Source organism: Maniola jurtina, chromosome 22, assembly GCF_905333055.1.
Source record: "Maniola jurtina chromosome 22, ilManJurt1.1, whole genome shotgun sequence".
Classification (NCBI taxonomy): domain Eukaryota; kingdom Metazoa; phylum Arthropoda; class Insecta; order Lepidoptera; family Nymphalidae; genus Maniola; species Maniola jurtina.
In genome coordinates, this window is record NC_060050.1 from 10,009,875 (window position 1) to 10,032,245 (window position 22,371).

General features: G+C 37.3%; 1 protein-coding gene and 1 long non-coding RNA gene across 9 annotated transcripts in view; both read left to right on the forward strand.

Annotated features, from left to right (window-relative positions):
- LOC123876983 overlaps positions 1 to 8,222 on the forward strand; it is an 88,439-nt gene extending 80,217 nt beyond the window's left edge. The window contains exon 3 of the long non-coding RNA XR_006798468.1: positions 8,071 to 8,222. This is a non-coding gene — a long non-coding RNA (uncharacterized LOC123876983). The remainder of the gene's footprint in view (positions 1 to 8,070) is intronic.
- The window catches only part of LOC123876958 (dystrophin, isoforms A/C/F/G/H-like), a 674,182-nt gene that overhangs the window by 525,661 nt on the left and 126,150 nt on the right, over positions 1 to 22,371 (forward strand). The gene's annotated exons all lie outside the window — the stretch shown is intronic.

Genomic DNA, 22,371 nt, shown 5'->3' on the forward strand with positions numbered 1-22,371 from the left:
TATGATTAGTTAGTATTCCAATGAGAGACGAACTACGTTTGTATGGAGCGCGTGACGTAGAGACCCCTCTTAAAAGATAGTAGTACAAACAACCTTTCTAGAAGTGTATTAGTCGGATCGTTTAGGGAGGCTCGGAAATGAAGAAATCCGGTTCGGGGGATGGCTGAATTAATGGAATCTTGTTCCAGCCGTCTTCGAGATGAAAAATGCCCGCCGGGGTTCATTTTACTCGCGAATTTCTAGTGGACATTTTTAGATTATGCTTCATTTGATGTCGTTAGTCTTGGGTGACGGGAAATTGGGTTTAGATTGAATTTGCTAAACAACCGATTATTATGTAACTTTCTGGCAACTCAGAATGATTAGATGGTAATTTAGAAGCTCTCGGTGGCACAGGGAAATCGCCTACTGCAATTTTTGTAGTAAACTGGTTCGACAGTAATTTAAAAATTACCTATTTAATGCTTTTTAGTGTTTTTTAACCCGGTTCACTTGTAAAAAAAAAAACGTTTTTTAACCCCCGACCCCAAAAAGAGGGGTGTTATAAGTTTGACGTGTGTAGCTGTGTATCTGTGGCATCGTAGCTCCTAATTTAATGAAACGATTTTAGTTTAGTTTTTTTTGTTTTAAAGGTGGCTTAATCGAGAGTGTTTTATCTACAATCCAAGAAAATCGGTTCAGCCATTTGAAAGTTATCAGTTCTTTTCTAGTTACTGTAACCTTCACTTGTCGGGGGTGTTATAAATTTTTAATTTGCACTTGTTATAGTTTCCTCTACATGATATAACAATTTTATTCTATTCTATTTTATCGTGATCAAAATACTTCAATTTTCTTTTGAATGGTACTATAATAGTTGTCATTATATCTAATCCAAGTAACGTAGACTAAATTACTCTCAAACAATTTGTACTTTGTAGAACTGAATGCTTAGTACGGATTTTACGTCTCGATAACTTTTATAGAATATCGAACATGAAAATACTATTAGGTCAGAATAAAATGAACCTAAAGATAATAGTTTTACAGTCAATTATCTAGTACTATCGATGTTTACAACGTTTCCGCTTGGCCTATCACTGGCTGTAGATCTATGTATGAATTAGAAACTTAATAACCAAGAAGCCTATCATTATGATACTTTGACTTAAAAGATATTAGGCCTAGATATTTTTATAGTACTCAATAATCACTAATCTTCGTAGAATTTTATGTGGAAGAATCTGGTAACCCAACGCGTTACTGCCCCGAGAAAACACCCTACGATTCCCCTAATATATTTAATAAATGGAAAAAGGTCACGACGCAGAAAGAGAAAGATCTTTGACATTAGTCTTTCGATACTCGAAATCTATAACCGCTGTCGAAACGTGCTGACTTGTACTACGTCTACTGATCGATTTTCGAGTCTTATCTATGAAGCCCACATCGGACAAGCCGCCAGTGCAAGTTGGTCAAAGTTCCCGTCCGAACTTCATCTCTAATCAGAACTCAAGTTTGTGGCTGGTCAAATATCTTTAATGGATTGTGATTCTATCGGTAGATACCTACGTATTTGCTAACTCAATACTTTATGCGTAGTTAGGCTTTTTTTTTATCGAAAATATATTACAATAAAACTTAAAGCTAGCTTTATCGAATTTCTGTACAAATCATGCCCGCGTGGAATGGTGCCAAGAATACTGGCTGCATTTTCGCGCTGGACAGCCAGGCTGATCCGTTGCGGAAAAATAAGCCAGCCCTTCTATCACTTAGGTGAGTTTTAAATAATAAAATATCACTTGCTCTAACGGTTAACAGGGCTCTCTCCGTCACTCGTTTCATACAATCGTAGTTCCAATTTCATTTAAATATTAAGCAACCAAAGTCCATGAAATTTTGCAGACATATTCTAGAAACTAATATCTGTGTCTGTGGTGTTTTAGATTTTTCTAAAAATTGTAGTTTTAAAATTACAGGGGCGCAAAGATTTGTATGAAAATTTTTAAGACCGCGTAACTAATATTTTAACAGAAATCTGGAAAACCACAGACATAGATATTAGTTTCTAGAATATGTCTGCAAAATTTCATGGACTTTGGTTGCTTAATATTCAAATGAAATTGGAACTACGATTGTATGAAACGAGTGACGGAGAGACGGAAATCATCGCGAGGAAACCTACATGCCTCAGTGTTTGCCATTATGTTCTCAGAGGAGTGTAAAGTCAGCCAATACAAATTTGGCCAGCGTGGTGGACTGTGGCCTAAAAGCCTTTTCATTCTGAGAGACCTGTTCTCAGTAGAAGGCTGGCGCGGCGATGGGTTGATAATTATATTAATTAATTTAGAGTTTAAATTCTGTACCGAAATTATAATTATTATAGTAACTGTCCTGAAATAAATTCGTTTATTTCAATTGAATTAAACTATTTAATTTAAAAACGTTGATAATTTTAATTAAAACTTGGACGTATAAAGGCTTGAAATTAATTAGTGCCTTTTACATTCGTATTCATTAAAATATTATCAAGTACTCTTAAATTACAATAATTTATTTTAATGATTTTGGAATGTGGAAATACTCGAAGATATTTTGAATACCTAGGTGTATAACAAAAGTTAATTAGTCAAAAGTCAAAATGGGTAAACACTGTATACTGTCGCTGCGAAAATTCTGCTATGTGGAAAATCACAAATTTTCAGGAGACTCTTTTAAACTTATTATATTTTTTTTTAAATGTAATTTACTTTAAGATCAAAATTACATAGCTAGCAAGTATAAATTAAAAATTTATAACACCGTTATAGTAATAATAAATTATAGTAAATAAGTTACAGTAACTAGAAAAGAGCTGATAACTTGCAAACGGCTTAACCGATTCTCTTGGATTATAGCTAAGAGCACTCTCGATGAAGCCACCTTTCAAACAAAAAAAAAATTAAAATCGGTTCATTAGTTTAGGAGCTACGATGCCACAGACAGATACACAGATACACACGTCAAACTTATAACACCCCTCGTTTTGGGTCGGGGGTTAAAAAAGATTATCCCCTGAATTAGCACACATGCTAAAGAATGGGTTTTCACATGTACAAACACCTTTTAAAACCAAACAAAATAACATCAAAAACAAAAATCCTAAAAAATACATAGCGGATTTTGCATGCGCAGCGAAGATAAATCTTTTGAATGGTTCATCATCAGTACGTTGGCACCCTTCGCTACGGAATCCTAAAAAATAAGCTTCTAGAGTCTAGAGTCCAAACTAATACGGAAAATAATTTCGTTAGGTGTTTAAAAACCATCGGAACTTGCGAAGCATTTTATTGCCACCCACAGAGTCTGCCAGAAGCGCTTTATACATAAAGTGAACGCTAAACGAACCACAACGAAGCTTTCAAGCACGAACGACACTCGAAAATGTTCTCTAACGCCGTTGATATACTCGTATACTTCGGTACGAAGCCAAAAATTTCAGTCTTATGTGAAAAATGTCTTACAAAAATACTGAAATAAAAGGTTACCACCGCTGGTTACCACTAATTATTTTATAAAATCTAAATAAATATGTAAAATGAGAAACTGGCTGACTGATCTATCAAAGCACAGGTTAAACTACAATGTATACAAGTGTAAATAAAAAAATTATAACACCCCCGACAAGTGAAGGTCTAAACTAAAAAAACTAGAAAACTAACTAGGAAACTAGAAAAGAGCTGATAACTTTCAAACGGCTGAACCGATTTTCTTGGAATATAGTTAAGAACACTCTCGATCAAACCACCTTTCAAACAAAAAAAAACTAAAACTAAACTAAAACTAAATTCGGTTTATTAGTTTAGGAGCTACGATGCCACAGACAGATACACAGATATACACGTCAAACTTATAACACCCCTCTTTTTGGGTCGGGGGTAAAAAATGTCGCCTTTGTCCCCCAGACCATAATAACGAATCGATTGACACGTCATTCATCAAAATTGGCTTAGTAATTTAGGCGCTAGGGTGGAACACACATAAATACAAACCTACATACACTCATACCTAGACTGCTGACATTATAACCTTTTGGCTTCGTCGTAATCGGGTAAAAAGAAAACCCAATCTCTGGCGGACTTATCAAATATCTACGCCCAGCTCGAACCGTAGTCTATGTAGGTAGGTGAATTTTCCAAAATTTTGACAGAAGAGTCTACGCGGTAGCTAGTCACAAGTTCTATCACAATGCGAAATTCTAAGGTAATATTTCGATTAAAATGATTAGCAAATTGACAATTTTCCTCGACTTTTGTATCAATATCTAACGGTTTGGATTCTAAATGAAGTCAATTTCTTTACAATGTAGACAAGGCCGAGCAAAACCGTAGACGGTAGTTGGTCATAAGTTTTGTGACAATGAACAATTCTGTAGTGATTTTTTTCTGTAGTCCATTGTCTTCGATTTTTTATATCAATGTCTAACGCTTTGGATTCCAAATGAAGTCAGATACGTTCTGAAAAATCCGGTCTTAGCAAGATTTATACTGGAATCGTTCAGCTGTCTACTCCTTTATCTGGTTTTCTGGTTTATGAGAAGGAGCTCACAATTATCATAAAGTCTAGGCGGTTGTATGGATTGATGTTGGATTTTGAATTGAAAACTAAGACAATTTGTCTTATGAAGACTGACGGCCCAAAACTAATAACACTCTATCTGTAATCTGTCGAGAAGTTACTTAGCAAAGTTATTTGTCAGGAATTGTATGCTTTTTAGGGTTCCGAAGGAAAAACGGAATCGTTATAGGATCACTTTATTGTCTGTCTGTCTGTCTGTCTGTCCGTCCGTCCGTCCGCCCGCCCACTATAAGACCACAGCGCTCAGCGCTCATCTTTGCGCCAGTACGGTCGCCGTTTAAAGCCTCAATAACAATAAAAGGTCATACGAACACTAACTACTGTCGCGTCTCCAAAAAACCGGCCAAGTGCGAGTCAGACTCGCGCACCGAGGGTTCTGTGCTCGGGTGTTTTGCACGATAAATCAAAAACTATTATTACTATAACCTATAAACTATCCTATTATTTTAACTATCAATAACTATTATGCATAAAAATAAATAAAAATCTGTTTTAGAATTTACAGGTAAAGCCCTTTCATATGATAAGTACTCCACTTGGTATAGTTATGTTACTTTGAAAATTGAAACACATTTGATTTGTTTTTCTGTGATGTAACCACAAATTCACGGTTTTCGGATTTATTTCTGTACTTGTGCTATAAGACACCTACCTGCCAAATTTCATGATTCTAGGTCAACGGGAAGTACCCTATAGGTTTTTTTGACAGACACGACGGACGGACGGACAGACGGACAGACAGACAGACAGACAGACAGACAAACAACAAAGTGATCTTATAAGGGTTCCGTTTTTCTTTTTGAGGTACGGAACCCTAATAACACAGGATAATTGAATCGCGTAGCCATAAAACTATCGTGAATTTTAAGTGCGCCGTCGCACGCCCTGGCAGGAATCCAGGGCTGCATAATTGCTGGCCATGAAGCAATTGCAGAAATCCTTCTGTTGTATGCATTGGAACTTGGAAGACTAATTAAGTATCTCGCTAATAGACCAAGAGCAGGCGTGCTTTTTGTTTCAAGTTTTTTAGGGTTCCGTGCCTCAAAAGGAAAAACGGAACCCTTATAGGATCACTTTGTTGTTTGTCTGTCCGTCCGTCCGTCCGTCGTGTCTGTCAAGAAAACCTATAGGGTACTTCCCGTTGACCTAAAGTCATGAAATTTGGCAGGCAGGTAGGTTTTATAGCACAAGTAAAGGGATAAATCCAAAAACCGTGAATTTGTGGTTACATCATGAAACAAAAATTAAAATGTGTTTCAATTTTCAAAGTAAGACAACTATACCGAGTGGGTACCAACTATACCAATGTGGGGTATGAAAGGGTTTTCATGTACATTCTAAAACAGATTATTATTTATTTTTATGTATAATAGTTTTTGATATATCGTGCAAAATGTCGGACAAAATACTCGAGTACCTACAGAATCTTTGGTGCGCGAGTCTGACTCGCACTTGGCCGGTTTATTTCCCGTTAAATTCGGTGATAAATTGGTTCTTGACTACGATCAAGAAACATCACAAGCATCCTTATTCTTTGTCTGTACTCCTGGATAACCATTTATTAAGTGTGAATTTAGTATAGAATATAATTTTATTCAAGTAAACTTTTAAAAGTGCTTGTGAATCGTCTAAATAATTTACCACTGGTTCGGAATGCCGTCCCTTCCGAGAAGAACCAGCAAGAAACTCGGCGGTTGCTTTTTTCAAGTGTTCAATTTCCAATAATATGATAAAAGCAACTGCAGTCCCGCGCATTGCTGGAGCAATTTAAATCCATGCTTTATATCATTTACATAATCTTCGATTGTATAATATGCTTTTTCCAGGAGTATTTTCTAAAAGTATGTTTCAATAGATTTTTTTTAACTTATGTAAAGATATGTTTAAATTTGACTTGTTTAGTTACTCAGTACTGTAAATTATGTTCATAATAAAAAAAATAGAACACAAATTAATTATTTAAATTAATCCTCAATGTAAGATTTGCAGGCTTCTGCGCTGTAATGTTATTTTTTTAATAAAACTTGCTTTTAGAAATAGTTATTAACGGGTTTGGAAGGGTTATTAATGGAAGATTTATAAAATCCACCAAATAGACATTAATTAACAACTTTCGAATTCAGAAAATTAAGAAAACTATACAAAATTAATACCCCGTTTTGTAATTTAATAGGTGCGTGCCCATTAATTAGGAACATAATCTAATTTAAACGTAACCTTTAGGTAAAATCAGTAAATCATCGTTCATCCTCCATTTCCCCTCCCCCTAATGCTATCGGAGGCCTATTAATCAAATACTCCCTTGTGATTAATTAGAAAATCAGCAATTAGTCGAGAATCGCCAAAATTAAGCCTGATAGTAACCGGGGTGGTAAAATCAAAACTATGGATAAGACAAGAAAGTTGCCCCCAAGATAGATTCTTCAGAAATCTATAGTACATAATGCTAATACATCAATAAATCTTACATAATCACAATAAAAGAGTGTACAGTGGTACTTATTTAGAATTTGTCCAAGTAATATTTTTACCCCCGACCCAAAAAGAGAGGTGTTATAAGTTTGATGTGTGTATCTGTGTATCTGTCTGTGGCATCATAGCTCCTTAACTAATGAACCGATTTTAATTTTTTTTTTTTTGAAAGGTGGCTTGATCGAGAGTGTTCTTAGCTATAATCCAAGAAAATCGGTTCAGCCGTTTGAAAGTTATCAGCTCTTTTCTAGTTACTGTAAACTACACTTGTCGGGGTCGTTATAAATTTTTAATTTACACTTGTAAACTTTGACTTTAATGTTTTAAATGTGAAATCGTGTAGGTATGTATGTATGCTTTTCTGTCATCAGTTTACCCAATTTTGACGAAATTACTTAGGTACAAAGATAGCTTGTATCCTGAACAAATAATAGATACTTACATTTTATACCGAAAAATCAAAAAATTCCCGCGGGATAGTCGCTTATTTAATAAAAATTATTGTAAGTATACGGTTTGTGTCTGTTGTTATAAATGAAAAACACAGTCTTTGGCGCCTACATAACATAAAGAGAACACAGAAAACGGATTTTCAGGATTTATAATCCCACTCAAGCAAAAAACATTTAGCGCATCCAAACATAAGCAGATTTTGTGGCTCCCTAAGCTTAGTCAGTAAGAAATGAATTTGATGCTGTAATCCATTTTACTTGGGATTAATTTCTTATTGCGGGTATTTTGTTCGGAGTAATGATCGGAATAATTGTTCCGACTTCGCCGCTGAAAAATATTGCGCGAAATTGGGACAGTCTTGTTATATTAAGTACATCGTCGTCTCTATAATCCATACTAATATTATAAATGCGAAAGTGTATCTGTTTGTCTGTTTTGACGGTTGGTCAAACAGTTCCCCCAGAATTAACAACATAACAAAATAAAATCAGTTAGTTATCAATTTCTAAAACTCCATTGACACATCTCATAACCAAAATCTACATACAGTGATAAATGAGATCGCCTGTTCGTGACAATCACCAATGATAAGAAACATGAGAACGCCTGTCTAACCAACAGTCCAAAATTAGAATCAGTGATCTCGAAATGGAGATGGAGGCCAGACCAACCAGCTGATAGGCACTCCGAAGCGTGGAAGCTGCAAAGGACTCTACAAGGCCTCAGGCCTCAGAGCAGCTCGGGGACATGGCCTGGCCGCCCTCGGTCTTCGGGGGCGGCCTCACTCTGGACTGGAACATTCCAAACCCTCGAAAATTTGGGGCAGTTCGAAAAGTTCATCACAAAAGGCCTCTGCCAGGGTTGCGGTGGTGATTACAAGTTCAGAGGTGCCTTAAAAGTGAATATAGACAGTTCGGAGTATACGGGTTACAAGTACTTCTACAATAGACCTGGCTACAGGGTCAAAGCCAGGTCCTGTGAGGATGCGCGGTTTATACATATCAACTTTGTGCTGTTGGCTGAGATGAGATGCTTCGAAACGGTAAGTGTTATTGATAAAATAGTTTTTACATCAACTTGGATTTAAAGAAGTTGGAACTTCTCCAAAATTTTTTAAACGTCAGCGCAAACAGACGGAGTGCAGTCAAGTCTTTTTGCGAACAACTTCAACTCAACCTTATGTATTTGCAGTATTTAGATAGCGTTATTCGGGATGACGTATTGTCTTACAGTTTCTGTAGCGCAACCTTTTGGTCGTGTTTCGTAAGGAATAAGGATCCAACTCCTTTATTTTACTAGCTGACGCCCGCGAGTTCATCCGCTTGGATTTAGGTTTTTCAAAATCCCGTAGTAACTTTGATTTTCCGGGATAAAAAGTAGACTATGTGTTAATCTAGAATATAATCTATCTCCGTTCCAAATTTCAGGCAAATCCGTTCAGAAGTTTTTGAGTGAAAGAGTAACAAACATGCACACATACGCACTTTTATCATAGTAGGGTAGGGTAGGGTTTAGTGTGATTTCAATGGAGAAACTAGAAATTCATGTAGGTAGTAGGTAACTAATGAAAATAATCTTTGATAAATTAGTTTGCGTTCCGTAAACAGTGTTAAAACTGGAAGCGGGCCGGGTGAGCTAATCCTATTATGGGTGGCCGCAAACATCCCGGTAGGGGTTAAACTGGTGCCTTGATTATACTCCCAATATGTGGAAAATTGGATACATTTTTTGCTGGTTATGTGAGTTAGAATGAAAAGATTTTTTGCATGAATATTTAGAACTTAACTTGCTTTTATTATGAACTAGAGGATGCCCGCGGCTTCGCCCGCGTGGATTTCGGTTTCTTAAATTCCATACCACAAAAGGAGAAACGGAACCCTTATAGGATAACTTTGTTGTCTGTCTATCTGTCTGTCTGTCCGTCCGTCCGTCCGTCCGTCCGTCCGTCCGTCGTGTCTGTCAAGAAAACTGTAGGGTACTCCCGTTGACCTAGAATCATGAAATTGGCAGGTAGGTAGGTCTTATAGCACAAATACAGGAATAATTCTGAAAACCGCGAATTTATGGTAACATCATTAAAAAAAAAATTAAAATATGTTTCAATTTTCAAAGTAAGATAACTACCTTACGTACTTAAATAAGTAATATACCAAGTGGGGTATCATATGAAAGGGCTTTACCTTTACATTCTAAAACCCATTTTTATTTATTTTTATGCATAATAGTTTTTGATTTATCGTGCAAAATGTTGGAAAAAAATTCCGAGTACGAAACCCTCAGTGCGCAAGTCTGACTCGCACTTGGCCGGTTTTTTTTCAAAACCGGAGCGTTTGCGGCTATGCTAACTATGGTCAACTAGTCCGCTTTCCTCTGTGATGCTCTTTGGTTTTTATAAAGCCGATAGCGAGCGCAAACAACATCAATATAGACCTGCCGCCGGGTGTTGTGCGAGTGAGGGATGGGATGTATCGATATCGATATGGATTAAAATAATAGAGTAATATTTTTCGCTTGAATATACCAGGACATAGAGGTTATCAAGCAAAAAGGATTAGAGCCGATTCACACCAAATACGTACACGTGACCAGGCGCCTAGTGACGCGCGTGAATCCATAGACATGACAGCACGCATTTCGTCTAGGCGAACGTTCACGTCACGCAAGCGGTATGCCATATCTCATACAGTTCCATACATTACAACGTCATGGTACGCGCTACGTCTACGCTTACGTGCTGCATACGCGATTGGTGTGTCCCAGCTTTTACTTAATATTTTACTATCAATGCACACAAAAACTCCACCATAACCTTCGATAAATAATAATTATACTAGATACTTACTCACATACAAAATCTAACAGGAAAAGTGTTGCGTGTTTACCTTATTTACAAAGAATTAAAAAAAGTTCACAAAAATACAGTTTCATTCACAAAACTTTAATGCTTTTGTACAAACACAAACTTCGTATTTTTAGAGCCTCGATAGCTCAACGGTTAAAGGACCGGACTGAAATCCGAAAAGTCGGCGGTTCTAACCCTATCCGTTGCACTATTGTAATACCTACTTCTAGCACAAGCTTTAGTTATAGAGGGAAGGGGAATATTAGTCAGCGTGAGAAACTTGGCTAATATTCTTTAAAAAAACTGTAATACATAAACTGTAAACTACAGTATACCTACACTATGGTAGAGTTGTGAACAAACAAAAGCAATAGAACTGTCAAGTTTAAAGTCCGTGTAAACTACGCTCAAATCGCCTAAGCCTCGGACTCCGGTACCGACTCACGACTGCCTGCATTCATTTACCCGTACCTGCCGGCTACGTACACCTGCGACTCAATACAGAGTCATTAAAACACAGAGAGTTATAATATATTATTTACTGTAAACTGCAGTATGCACTATAGTAGGTGTAAACAAACAAAAGCAATAGAACTGTCAAGTCTAAAGCCCGTGTAAACTACGGTTAAATTGCCTAAGCCTCGGACTCTGGTACCGACTGCCTACATTCATTTACCCGTACCTGCCGGCTACGTACACCTGCGACTCGATACAGAGTCATTAAAACACAGAGAACTATAATAAATTAATTGTAAACTAACATGTACACTATCGTAGGTTTGTGAACAAACAAAAGCAATAGAACTGTCAAGTTTCAAGTCCGTGTAAACTACGCTCAAATCGCCTATGCCTCTGACTCCGGTACCGACTGCCTGCATTCATTTACCCGTACCTGCCGGCTACGTACACCTGCGACTCAATACAGAGTCATTAAAACACAGAGAGTTATAATATATTATTTACTGTAAACTACAGTATACACTACAGTAGGTGTGAACAAACAAAAGCAATAGAACTGCCAAGTCTAAAGTCCGTGTAAACTACGCTTAAATGGCCTAAGCCTTGGACTCCGGTACCCACTACCGGCATTCATTTACCCGTACCTGTTGGATACGTACACCTGTGTCTTAACACAGATTCATTATAGCACATAGATGAACTATTACAATATTTTACTGTAAACAGTAAACTACTATAATATACTACCGTAGAAGTAGTTAACGAACAAACAGCAATGAACTGTCAGGTCTAAAGTCATGTAAACTACGCCACATCTGCCTAAGCTTCGGTCTATGGTACCGACTACCGAACCTGTAGCGCTTCTGCTTTTTAACCTCAGACCCAAAAAAGGAGTGTTATAAGTTTGACGCGTGTATCTGTGTATTTGTGTATCTGTCTGTTACATCGTAGCTCCTAAACTAATGAACTGATTTTAATTTAGTTTTTTTTTGCTTGAAAGGTGGCTTGATCGAGAGTGTCTATAATTCTAGAAAATCGGTTCAGCCGTTTGAAAGTTATCAACTCTTTTCTAGTTACTGTAACCTTCACTTTTCGAGGGCGTTATATATAATTTACACTTGTCAAATATTCAATTCATGTAAATGTATTTTTTTAATTAACCTCTGTATTCACATTGCTCTGTGCTAATATCCGATATAGTATAAAAGTGGGCAGCCAGGTAAATGCGGAAGATAATAAATCTCTCTTAAAGAACCCCGACGCAAGATGGATCGCGCACCGGCTTGCCAATAATAATGAACCATCGCTGAGATTGCGACGGGATTTATGAAAACAATATATTATAATGGACCATTAATTATGTTACGGGACTATGTAGTTTGTGATGAGATTGAGTGTGTGAGCTTTTAATGAGGTTTCGGTTAGTTAAAGCGGGAAACCGTGTGCGTTAGCTGGGCCGTGGGCGTTTATTAACCCCCGACCCAAAAAGAGGGGTGTTATAAGTTTGACGTGTGTATCTGTGTGTCTGTGTATCTGTGTATCTGTCTGTGGCATCGTAGCGCCTAAACGAATGAACCGATTTTAATTTACTTTTTTTTGTTTGAAAGGTGGCTTGATCGAGAGTGTTCTTAGCTATAATCCAAAAAAATTGGTTCAGCCGTTTAAAAGTTATCAGCTCTTTTCTAGTTTTCTTGTAGAAAAGAAGGTTAGGTAACCCTTAGGTTCATAATATTCAAGTGTCAATTGACAAATGTCAAGCTGTCAAGATGGACGTTGCCTAGATATACATAATTATTTATTTGAAAATGATGTTTTGGAAAACTCAGATACTTTGGATCGTAGGCGCGGAATAGTCCAAGAAAATCGGTTCAGCCGTTTGAAAGTTATCAGCTCTTTTCTAGTTACTTGTACCTTCACTTGTCGGGGGTGTTGAAAATTTTTAATTTACTCTTGTAATATTATGGTCGTCAATCGACATGCAATCTATTGCTCAACGGTTCTGATACAACCCGCTGAGGTTTGGAACGACCTTCTGCAGGGGAACTCGCTAACTTAGTGTCTAACAATGAATGATAGCCACCGAGCCCATTTTTAGGGTTCCGTACCTCAAAAGGAAAAACAGAACCCTTATAGGATCACTTTTTCGTCTGTCTATCTGTCAACAAACCTATAGGGTACTTGCCGTTGACCTAGAATCATAAAATTTGGCAGGTAAGTATGTCTTATAGCACAAGTACAGGAATAAATCTGAAAACTGCGAATTTGTGGTCACATCATTTGAAAAAATTTATTCCTCCCAAGTTATGGAGGAATAAAGACATACATATACAATGTGAACCCCGAAAACACTCCTTTTTTGCGCAGTTGTGTAAAAAATGTTAACTCAGTCTCGAAAGTAATATTTCATAGCTCAACTCCGTTCCGTGTGTATTTGTTAGTTCCACGAATCTCTGAACAAATATGGCGGAAAACTAATAACAGTTGCAAACTCAAATATAGCTGCAACAGACGTTACTTGCTCTTTGCCTATATTGTTATGCATTCGTTTGCGTGGAGTTAATACTGTAAGGAAATGTTTGGCTTGTACGAATGGAGTTTTAGCTATTGGCTCTTAGTCTTTGTTTTCTCAATAAATAGGGTACAACAAGACTATAGGGCTAGAATCCAGAGCCGAAAAGCCGGTTTAAAAAATAAATAAAGTTGGATGAGGACAAGTAGGTAGTCTGAACTCCAAACGTTACATCTCTTCTCTAAGCTCTTTTTAACCCATTCTTTTGAAATGGCCCACTACTAAGCATAGGTCTGCTCTTAGAATGAGAATGACTTAGGCCATAAGCCATACCGCCCAAGGGCGGATCGGCAGACTTCATAAACCTTTGAAAATATAATTAAAATTTCTTTAGATTCTAAAGGATGGTTTAAGTTGTACTGTGAAAATACGGTGTTTTAAATAGAACATTATACTGTAATCTCAAGTCAACGGTTACAATCGTAAGTAAAATTAAAGTAGGTAAACCTAATAAGTAGTTTAGGAACAACACACTCACAAACAGACAAAAATAGACTACTAAAAGTATACTTACATACTCCGGTAAAAATCGTAATAAATAACCGGTCATGAATATTAACAGAAACCTTTTATTACTTCTCCATGGGCATTTAAATTCTAAACACGCACGTTTCGAACCCACGTTAAATTGCGCGAAAAATGACAAATGTGACAGTTTACGTGATTTCGACGACAATCCGCCATTTTGTCCGGCCGATGTCCGGCTGGCACGGGCATAATCCGGTTCATTAGCGATTCGGAACACGGTTAAACAAATATCTCAACACTTTATGTGCTGTCATATCCGGATTTTATGTTTTGCACAATCTCGATGTTTTTGGATCTGACGGGTTAGATCCAGCGATATAATTATTTATTACTAGAGGATGCCCGCGACTTCGTCCGCGTGGATTTAGATTATTAAAGATCCCGTGGGAACTGCTTGAATTCCGGGATAAAAAGTTGCTTATGTCAATTACAGGGACGCAAGCTACCCCGGTACCAAATTTCATGCAAATCAGTTAAGCGGACGGGTTTTTAGGAATCCCGTGGGAACTCTTTGATTTTCCGGGATACAAAGTAGCCTATGTCTGTCCCCGGGATATATGCTAACCCTGTACCAAATTTCGTCAGAATCGGTTAAACTGTTGAGCCGTGAAAAGGTAGCAGACAGACAGACAGACAGACAGACACACTTTCGCATTTATAATATTAGTATGGAATAGTCTACTAATTCTATATCAAATGGTTAGACTACAGAACAGGTGGGTTAGACTAAATAAATCTTGCGCTGGCACCAATAGTGCTGTTTGCTTGTCGCGTAGCTGCTGACGCTCCTCGGCTTCAACATCATCATTATTATCAACCAATAGAAATCTAGAATAGTGGGGATTCCTTCGACGCTGCGCTTTCCTGTCATTCCAACTTAGTAAAGTACCCGACAGGAAATTTTTTTTTTCTCTGTCTGGCTTTACAAAGATTAGCCAATGTCACGTTTATAGTTACGAGTATTTGTAACAAGTTAGTTAAACTATACAAGTATGGACCCCGTCTGTGCCGGCACTCGTCGACATACGCACGGCACCCCTTTAGAGCGCTTTTCAGTCAGTTTTAACAAAAAAAAAACACTCCAAAATGGCAGAGCACGCCCGCCAGCTAACATCAACACAGACGAAGTCCAGGAAATGTTATACATCGACCTTTAGAAAGAGATCGCGGTTTCGTAGAGCGTTGTCTCTATTAGTTGAGACCGACAAAACGTCACATAGATATGCGTGACAGAGACAGTGCTAGACGAAGCCTAAATCCCTTTCTAAAGGTTAATTGTACAATATTTCCTGCCGGATGCTTTACTAGTGATATTTTCTAAACCAAAATTTCTCCCAGAATGCTAGCTATACATCATGGAAATTACTTTGTAAAATGTTACCTTCAAGTTTCCTCCGTATTTCGCTAAACCACAAACCGCAATAACTATACGCATTATTAAAATTCTAGCCTCAAAATATTTCACTATCCATCTTGGATATTAAATTTTTGCTCCACCGCGTTTTTGCTTCAGGCTGAAAATGTTAACTCAAAGTAATGTGTGCAATGTTTTTACATTGGAATGGTTTGCTTTTGCCGAATTTCTTTTAATTTGTAGGTAAATGAAGTATAAACTTTTACTTTTAACATGTAGTTCTATTTTGCTGCTAAATCAATAAAGAAAAACAATTTTCCAAGTTTAATCTACTTACTTAATAATAATCTTTTTTGCAAAAGATTATTTTGTTTTCTTTAAAATATTTTGGAAATAGTTTGAAGAAGTTTTTTTTTTCAAAGTAGACATCAAAACCTCGCTTCTTTGTTTGTTATAGATTTAGTTTTTAAACGACTTCAAAAAAAGGAGGAGGTTCTCAATTCGTCGGAATCTTTTTTTTTTTCGTTACTGGTTGTTTCCAAAATATCAGACACATAATATTTTTTAAAGAACTAACTTACATTTTTAACATTATAGGTTTAAGACAACATAAGTATAAGTGATGAAAATCATATGATAAATAATCTAAAAAACATACGGTACACACTTGACCAGCAAAAAATGCGGAAAGTGAATAAATCAAGTCGGAAGCGACTGAAAACCGGATCAAGGCGGTAATCCCCAGTCTGGTAACCGGTTGTAACAGGATTTAACTGGATATAACCGGCCCGGGCACCTGAGATAACGACCCGGATGTAGGGTAGCCAAGTAACTTTGAATGAACTTCAAACAAGATAAGAAAGTAAAGATCGCATTGTATATTGTTAGGGTTCCGTAGGTACCCAAAAAGTGCCAACGGGACCCTATTACTAAGCACCCGCTGTCCATCCGTCCGTCTGTCTGTCAGCGGGCTGTTTCTCATGAACCGTTATAGGTAAAGAGTTGATCACAGAATGTGTATTTCTAAATACCTACTAAAAACAAATATTAAAAACTTCAAAGTGGCCGCCATAAAAATTTAAAAAATAAATTAAAAGCTTTTATTTCATTTACGATGGTACGAAACCCTTCGTGTGCGAGTCCGACTCGCATTTAACCGATTTATTATCCTTCTGCTAATGATGGAGGGTTCGAAATGAAATTCGGCTTTTATTCCACACAAAAGTTTAGCTCAACGGTTGAGGAGCGGACTGAATTCCGAAAGGTCGGCGGTTCAAATCCCACCCGTTGCACTATTGCCGTACCCACTCCTGGCACAAGCTTTACGCTTAATTGGAGGGGAAAGAGGAGTATTAGTCGTGATTAGCATGGCTAATATTCTTTAAAAAAAAATTGTGCAGTCCATGCGGACGAAGTCGCGGGCATAGGCTAGTTACAATTAAAGGTGGTAACCCTACTAGAACCGCAGTTGTCAGTTCGCCAAGTTGCTCATTCACTCGGTCGATAGCAACCATCTTTGGTTCGATGCTGAGAATTTATGTTCTCCCGACTTTTACTTTTCAATCCGTTTGTGGTTGACTAATCTATCGGTGTACTTTTCTATTGCAATTAGAAGGAAAACAATTATTTTCGGAGTAGGTATAAAAAAGGAAAGATAAAATCATTGTAGAGTTAGTTATATTCTTTAGTTCTAGAATCTAGACTAAAGTCTACCGAAAAACTTTGATAGATCCAATTTTGACATTCGAGACGCCTGGGTCGCCTTCAGTGGAAACCAAATTTTAAGCACCTAGCTCCGAAAAGTTAGAGGTAGTTAGAATATTATAGCAAAATAATCAGTTTTCTCCTAAAAAAAAATAACAAATCAGTACTAGTACCTGAAATTTCCGTGCAATTAAATACAATTTGAGGAGCTCAGGTGTTCCCCACTTGGTATTCAGCGCGCACGCCTGTGCCACGTGCTACGTTTCCACACTAGAGTGCTCACGTAGTCAGACTAACCACATGTCCAGCTATTATGCTATTTAGAAATGTAAGCTTCACATGAACTACAATACATAGCAAGCTTTACTCTGAAATAAATTTTGAGGGGTCCGTAAAACTCAAAAGGAAAAACAGAACCCTAATAGTATCACGTTATTGTCCGTCTGTCCGTCTGTCGTGTCTGTCAAGAAAACCTGTAGGGTACTTCCCGTTGACCTAGAATCATGTTTGGCAAGTAGGTATTAGGTAGGATTTATTAGCACAAGTAAAGGAAAAAAATTAAAACCTTACAAAATCGCATATTGTGCGTGCCGGCCCGCGTTTTGTCTCTCAAGGCCTTTAAACATATAAAAGTAACAAGTGTAAATTAAAAATTTATAACACCCCCGACAAGTGAAGGTTACAGTAACAAGAAAAGAGCTGATAACTTTCAAACGGCTGAACCGATTTTCTTGGATTATAGCTAAGAACACTCTCGATCAAGCCACTTTTCAAACAAAAAAATACTAAATTAAAATCGTCATTAGTTTATAAGCTACGATGCCACAGACAGATACACAGATACACACGGCAAACTTCTATAACACCCCTCTTTTTGGGTCGGGGGTTAAAAAGCCTCTTGCAATCAACGCTTTTCCACTACGGAGGGCCGTTTTTTTTTTCAATAGTAGTTTTAATTAATACCGCGTTATTGTATTAATTTTCGCATTTCCGCACGCCTGATCTGAATACGAATATAACTTTTTCGGCGAGCGCCGAAATTCGATGTGAAAGTACGTGATTATTGAATTTCACGACGATGGAATATTTCGCGTGCATTTAAAATGGATAGAGAGTTATTGGTACTGATATTATACAGCTATTCAGGCATGAGACTCCCATGTCATAATAGAAAGAGAGCCAGCTAGGGCCAGACCTTAGACTAATATTATAAAGGAGAAAGTTTGTATGTGTGTGTGTGTGTATGTTTGTTACTCCTTCACGCAAAAACTACTGGACGGATTGGGCTGAAATTTAGAATAGCAATAGATTATACCCTGGATTAGCACATAGGCTACTATTTATCCCGGAAAATCAAAGAGTTCCCACGGGAATTTTAAAAAGCCTACATCCACGCGAACGAAGTCGCGGGTATCAGCTAGTTATTTTATAAAAGCTGAAAGTTTCTCTGCGTATTGTCCCCAACACAGGGAAGAACGATCAGTGACTATGAAGTTTAGATCATGGTAGCTTTGGGAGATTGGGTAATAAATGAGTAAAAAATCTAACGTCAGACTATAAAGTTAGATTTTATATATGTTTTCCTCGGAATAATATTAGAAATTGCATGCATTGCAGATGGGTTGTTTTTAAAATACGTTTTCTGTTTCTTTGTATCCTTTAGCATGTATACAATAAAGTTGCCTAAATAAAAGTAAATGAATCCTATTTAGACATTAATCTGAACATATAAACAAAATTACAATTTTACCTATGTACGTTGTCTGATATTTTCCGTATCCAAAAAATCCCGGATGCGTTTACTCTAGTGTAAACAAAGTGTGAATTGAATACCGGTGTAGCGTGAATTCCGCAGGTTTTGAGTGAAACGGTTTTAAAAGCCCACAATCAACGGTTTTACGCTGTCGGGAAACGTCGATTTTCCGAATTTCCAAATTTTTTACTGTCTATTGTTCACAATTCTCGCAGACAATAATAATCGATCCGTTTTTTAACCCCCGACCCTAACAGAGGGGTGTTATAAGTTTGACTTGTGTGTCTGTGTATCTGTCTGTGGCATCGTAGCTCCTAAACTAATGTACCGATTTTAATTTAGTTTTTTGTATGAAAGGTGGCTTGTTCGAGAGTGTTCTTAGCTATAATCCAAGAAAATCGATTCAGCCGTTTGAAAGTTATCAGCTCTTTTCTAGTTACTGTAACCTTCACTTGTCGGGGGTGTTATAAATTTTTAATTTACACTTGTTATTCGACAACCTATAGTTCGCGATAGGTCGATATGGCAATCGGGGTATGAGGCGGGGGATGACCCTATATTCGTACGTCATCCTGTGGCTGTAATCTGAATATTTAAACAAAAGGGTAAATTAAAAATTTATAACACCCCCGACAAGTGGAAGTTACAGTGACTAGAAAATAGCTGATAACTTTCAAACGGCTGAACCGACTTTCTTGGATTATAGCTAAGAACACTCTCGATCTAGGTACCTTTCAAACAAAAAAAACTAAATTAAAATCGGTTCATTAGTTTAGGAGATACGATGGCACAGACAGATACACAGATACACACGTCAAACTTATAACACCCTTCTTTTTGGGTTACACCTTTACGTTTTGTCTGATATTTTCCGTAACCAAAAATACCCGAACGCGTTTACTTTAGTGTAAACAGAATGCGAATTGCATCCCGGTGTAGTGCGTGCCGCAGGTTTTTGACCGAAACGGTTTTAAAAGCCCACAATCAACGATTTTATACTGTCGAAAAACCAATAACGATTTTCGTCCGAATTTTATCTCTATTGTTCAAAGTCTTTACAGTTCTCACAATAATTCCGCTTCTCTACCACATCAATTAATTTCCTTCAATAATTGACTTCACATTTAAAAAAAAGGACCGGGTGTTATCTGTTATAATAACTTTTTAACACAAGTAGCTTCCAGTTCACGTTGGCCCAAAGTATTCGGCGAGCTGATCTTTTGATGTATGAAGCATTTTTTAAATTCTCTTTGCTATTAATGAAATAAATAAGTCAGGCGACAAGTTATACCACACTAAACTTGTTCAAGTGCAAATGCGCAGGGCAGAATAATAGTGCATTTGCAGGGAGTATTGGCCGAACACATTGGGCCAACGTGAACTGGGCCCTCTACAAAATGTCTATCTACTCGATTCTAAGTTTGAATAGGCATACCTAAGTTATGAGCGTCAAATTAAGCAAATTATCTCCTCAAATTCATTCCCCCCAACTCTTGAGTCACTTTAAAAAAGTTGTGTTACTTAAATAAGTTGAAGACGAAGAAAAGCGTTTAAAAGATTAAGTTCCTGAACCGATTGACGCTGAGCAAGATAAATGAGACGGTGAAACTGAGATGTGAGTGAAATTAAAACGAATGAGCATTGTAAAATTGCGAAGCATTAATCAAGTTAGCGGGGATTAAGATGTGGATGCCAGTGGTGTTTTTTTTTTTTCACTTTGAGTTATAAGATTTTTTGGAATGGAAGACTTCATTAGGTTATTAACGATTTCAGACTTATTTCGTGCATTAATTTGTACAAATACATGTTTAGGTTTTTAAAAATCCCGTGGGAACGTTTCGATTTTTGGGGACGGTCCATCCATGTTCGTCTAGTTATCTGCACTAACTCTCGTCAATAATGATTTTACTCTTTGGTCAATTCGTGAATCATGAAAAAGTAACAGACAAAACACTTTTCGAATCAAATGAATATATTATAGACACTGGGATGAAAAATATGGCATATTCTTAAAAAAGAGCATTATTTGCTTGCTAAGAATATGTTCACTCAAATGCGCTCAAAACTCAAAAGCGCTAAAGAGTGAGTTACGTTGTTTTTCCATGCAGGTGTTGAAGTATAACTTTACTTTGATGCTAAGAAAGTCTACTTCTTATAAAGGAGTTGAAAGCACTTCAAGGCAATCCAAAGGAAATTGTACATTATCCACACGTAGGCGCAAATTAATAACGTTTAATTAAAAAGTTTCCAGCGCTTACAATGCTTAATCCTCAGCCCTGAGGCGTGCTGAACTCTGCGTTTCACTTTTGCTCAGATTTTGTAAATACTTCTCAGCCTACGAGAATATAATACACGGTTGTTTGTTTCGAGTTATTAGAGAAATTAAGAGGGGTCTCTCCGTCACTCGCTCCATACAAACGTAGTTCGACTCTCATTGGAATACTAACCAATCATACTCAATGGAATTTTGAAGAAACGTTCCGGGAACTAATATCTATGCCTGTGGTTTTCCAGATTTCCGTTAAAATATTCGGTTTCAAAGTCACGCGGTCTTAAAAATTCACATACAAATCTTTGAGCCCCTGTCATTTTAAAACTACATATTTTTAGAAAAATCTAAAACACCACAGGCACAGATATTAGTTTCTAGAATATGTCTGCAAAATATCATGGACCTTAGTTGCTTAATATTCAGATGAAATTGGGACTACGATTGTATGGAGTAAGTGACGGAGAGAACCCTGTTAAAACTTTTTTTTAATTTATTTGTACCTAGATGATGCCCGCGACTTCGTCCGCGTGGATTTGGGTTTTTCAAAAATCCCGTGGGAACTCTGATTTTCTGGGATAAAAAGTTGCCTAGGTATATCTTTTCTGGGATGCAAGCTAGCTATGTTGTATGTACCAAATTTCATATGAATCATTTAAACGAACCTTTAAGAATCTCGTGAGAACTCTTTGATTGGCAGAGTTGGAATTTAATAATTTCCAAATAACTTGTCTGGTGGGAGGTTTCGGCCGCGGCTAGTTACCACCCTACCGGCAAAGCCATGCCGCCAAGCGATTTAGCGTTCCGGTACTATGCCGTGTAGAAACCAAAGGGGTATGGGTTTAATAAAAACGGTCATACTCCTTCTATGTTAGCCCGCTTCCATCTTAGACTGCATCATCACTTACCACCAGGTGAGATTGCAGTCAAGGGCTAACTTGTATCTGAATTTAAAAAAAGTGTAGACTGTTAATGAAAGGCGTCAGGACCCACAGAAAAATGAAACATACGAAGTATAGAGAAGAAACCTTTTTGGATCAAAGACTCGGCGTGATTTAAGCAGGAGTTATTGTTTTGCTAGTTTTTCTAAGTGCGCCATTTTTCTCTTAGCTCCGAATCCCGGTACAAATCGGTGCCTTTTCAATACTGACGCAGGAACTTATTCTTGGATTCTCGGCTATACCTTACGATCAGACATTTTGAAACCCAGCGAGTAATTTTACTCTTATGTTAAAAGTATTGACTACCGATCTAAAACTAATGGTTCGCCCCAAACTAAGACCTCGCGGACGTTCACGTGTTAAAATGCTGACAGCAATAACGCAAGAAGTTTGATTCACTATTCTTTATTAAGTTTTGTTAAAAACACTGA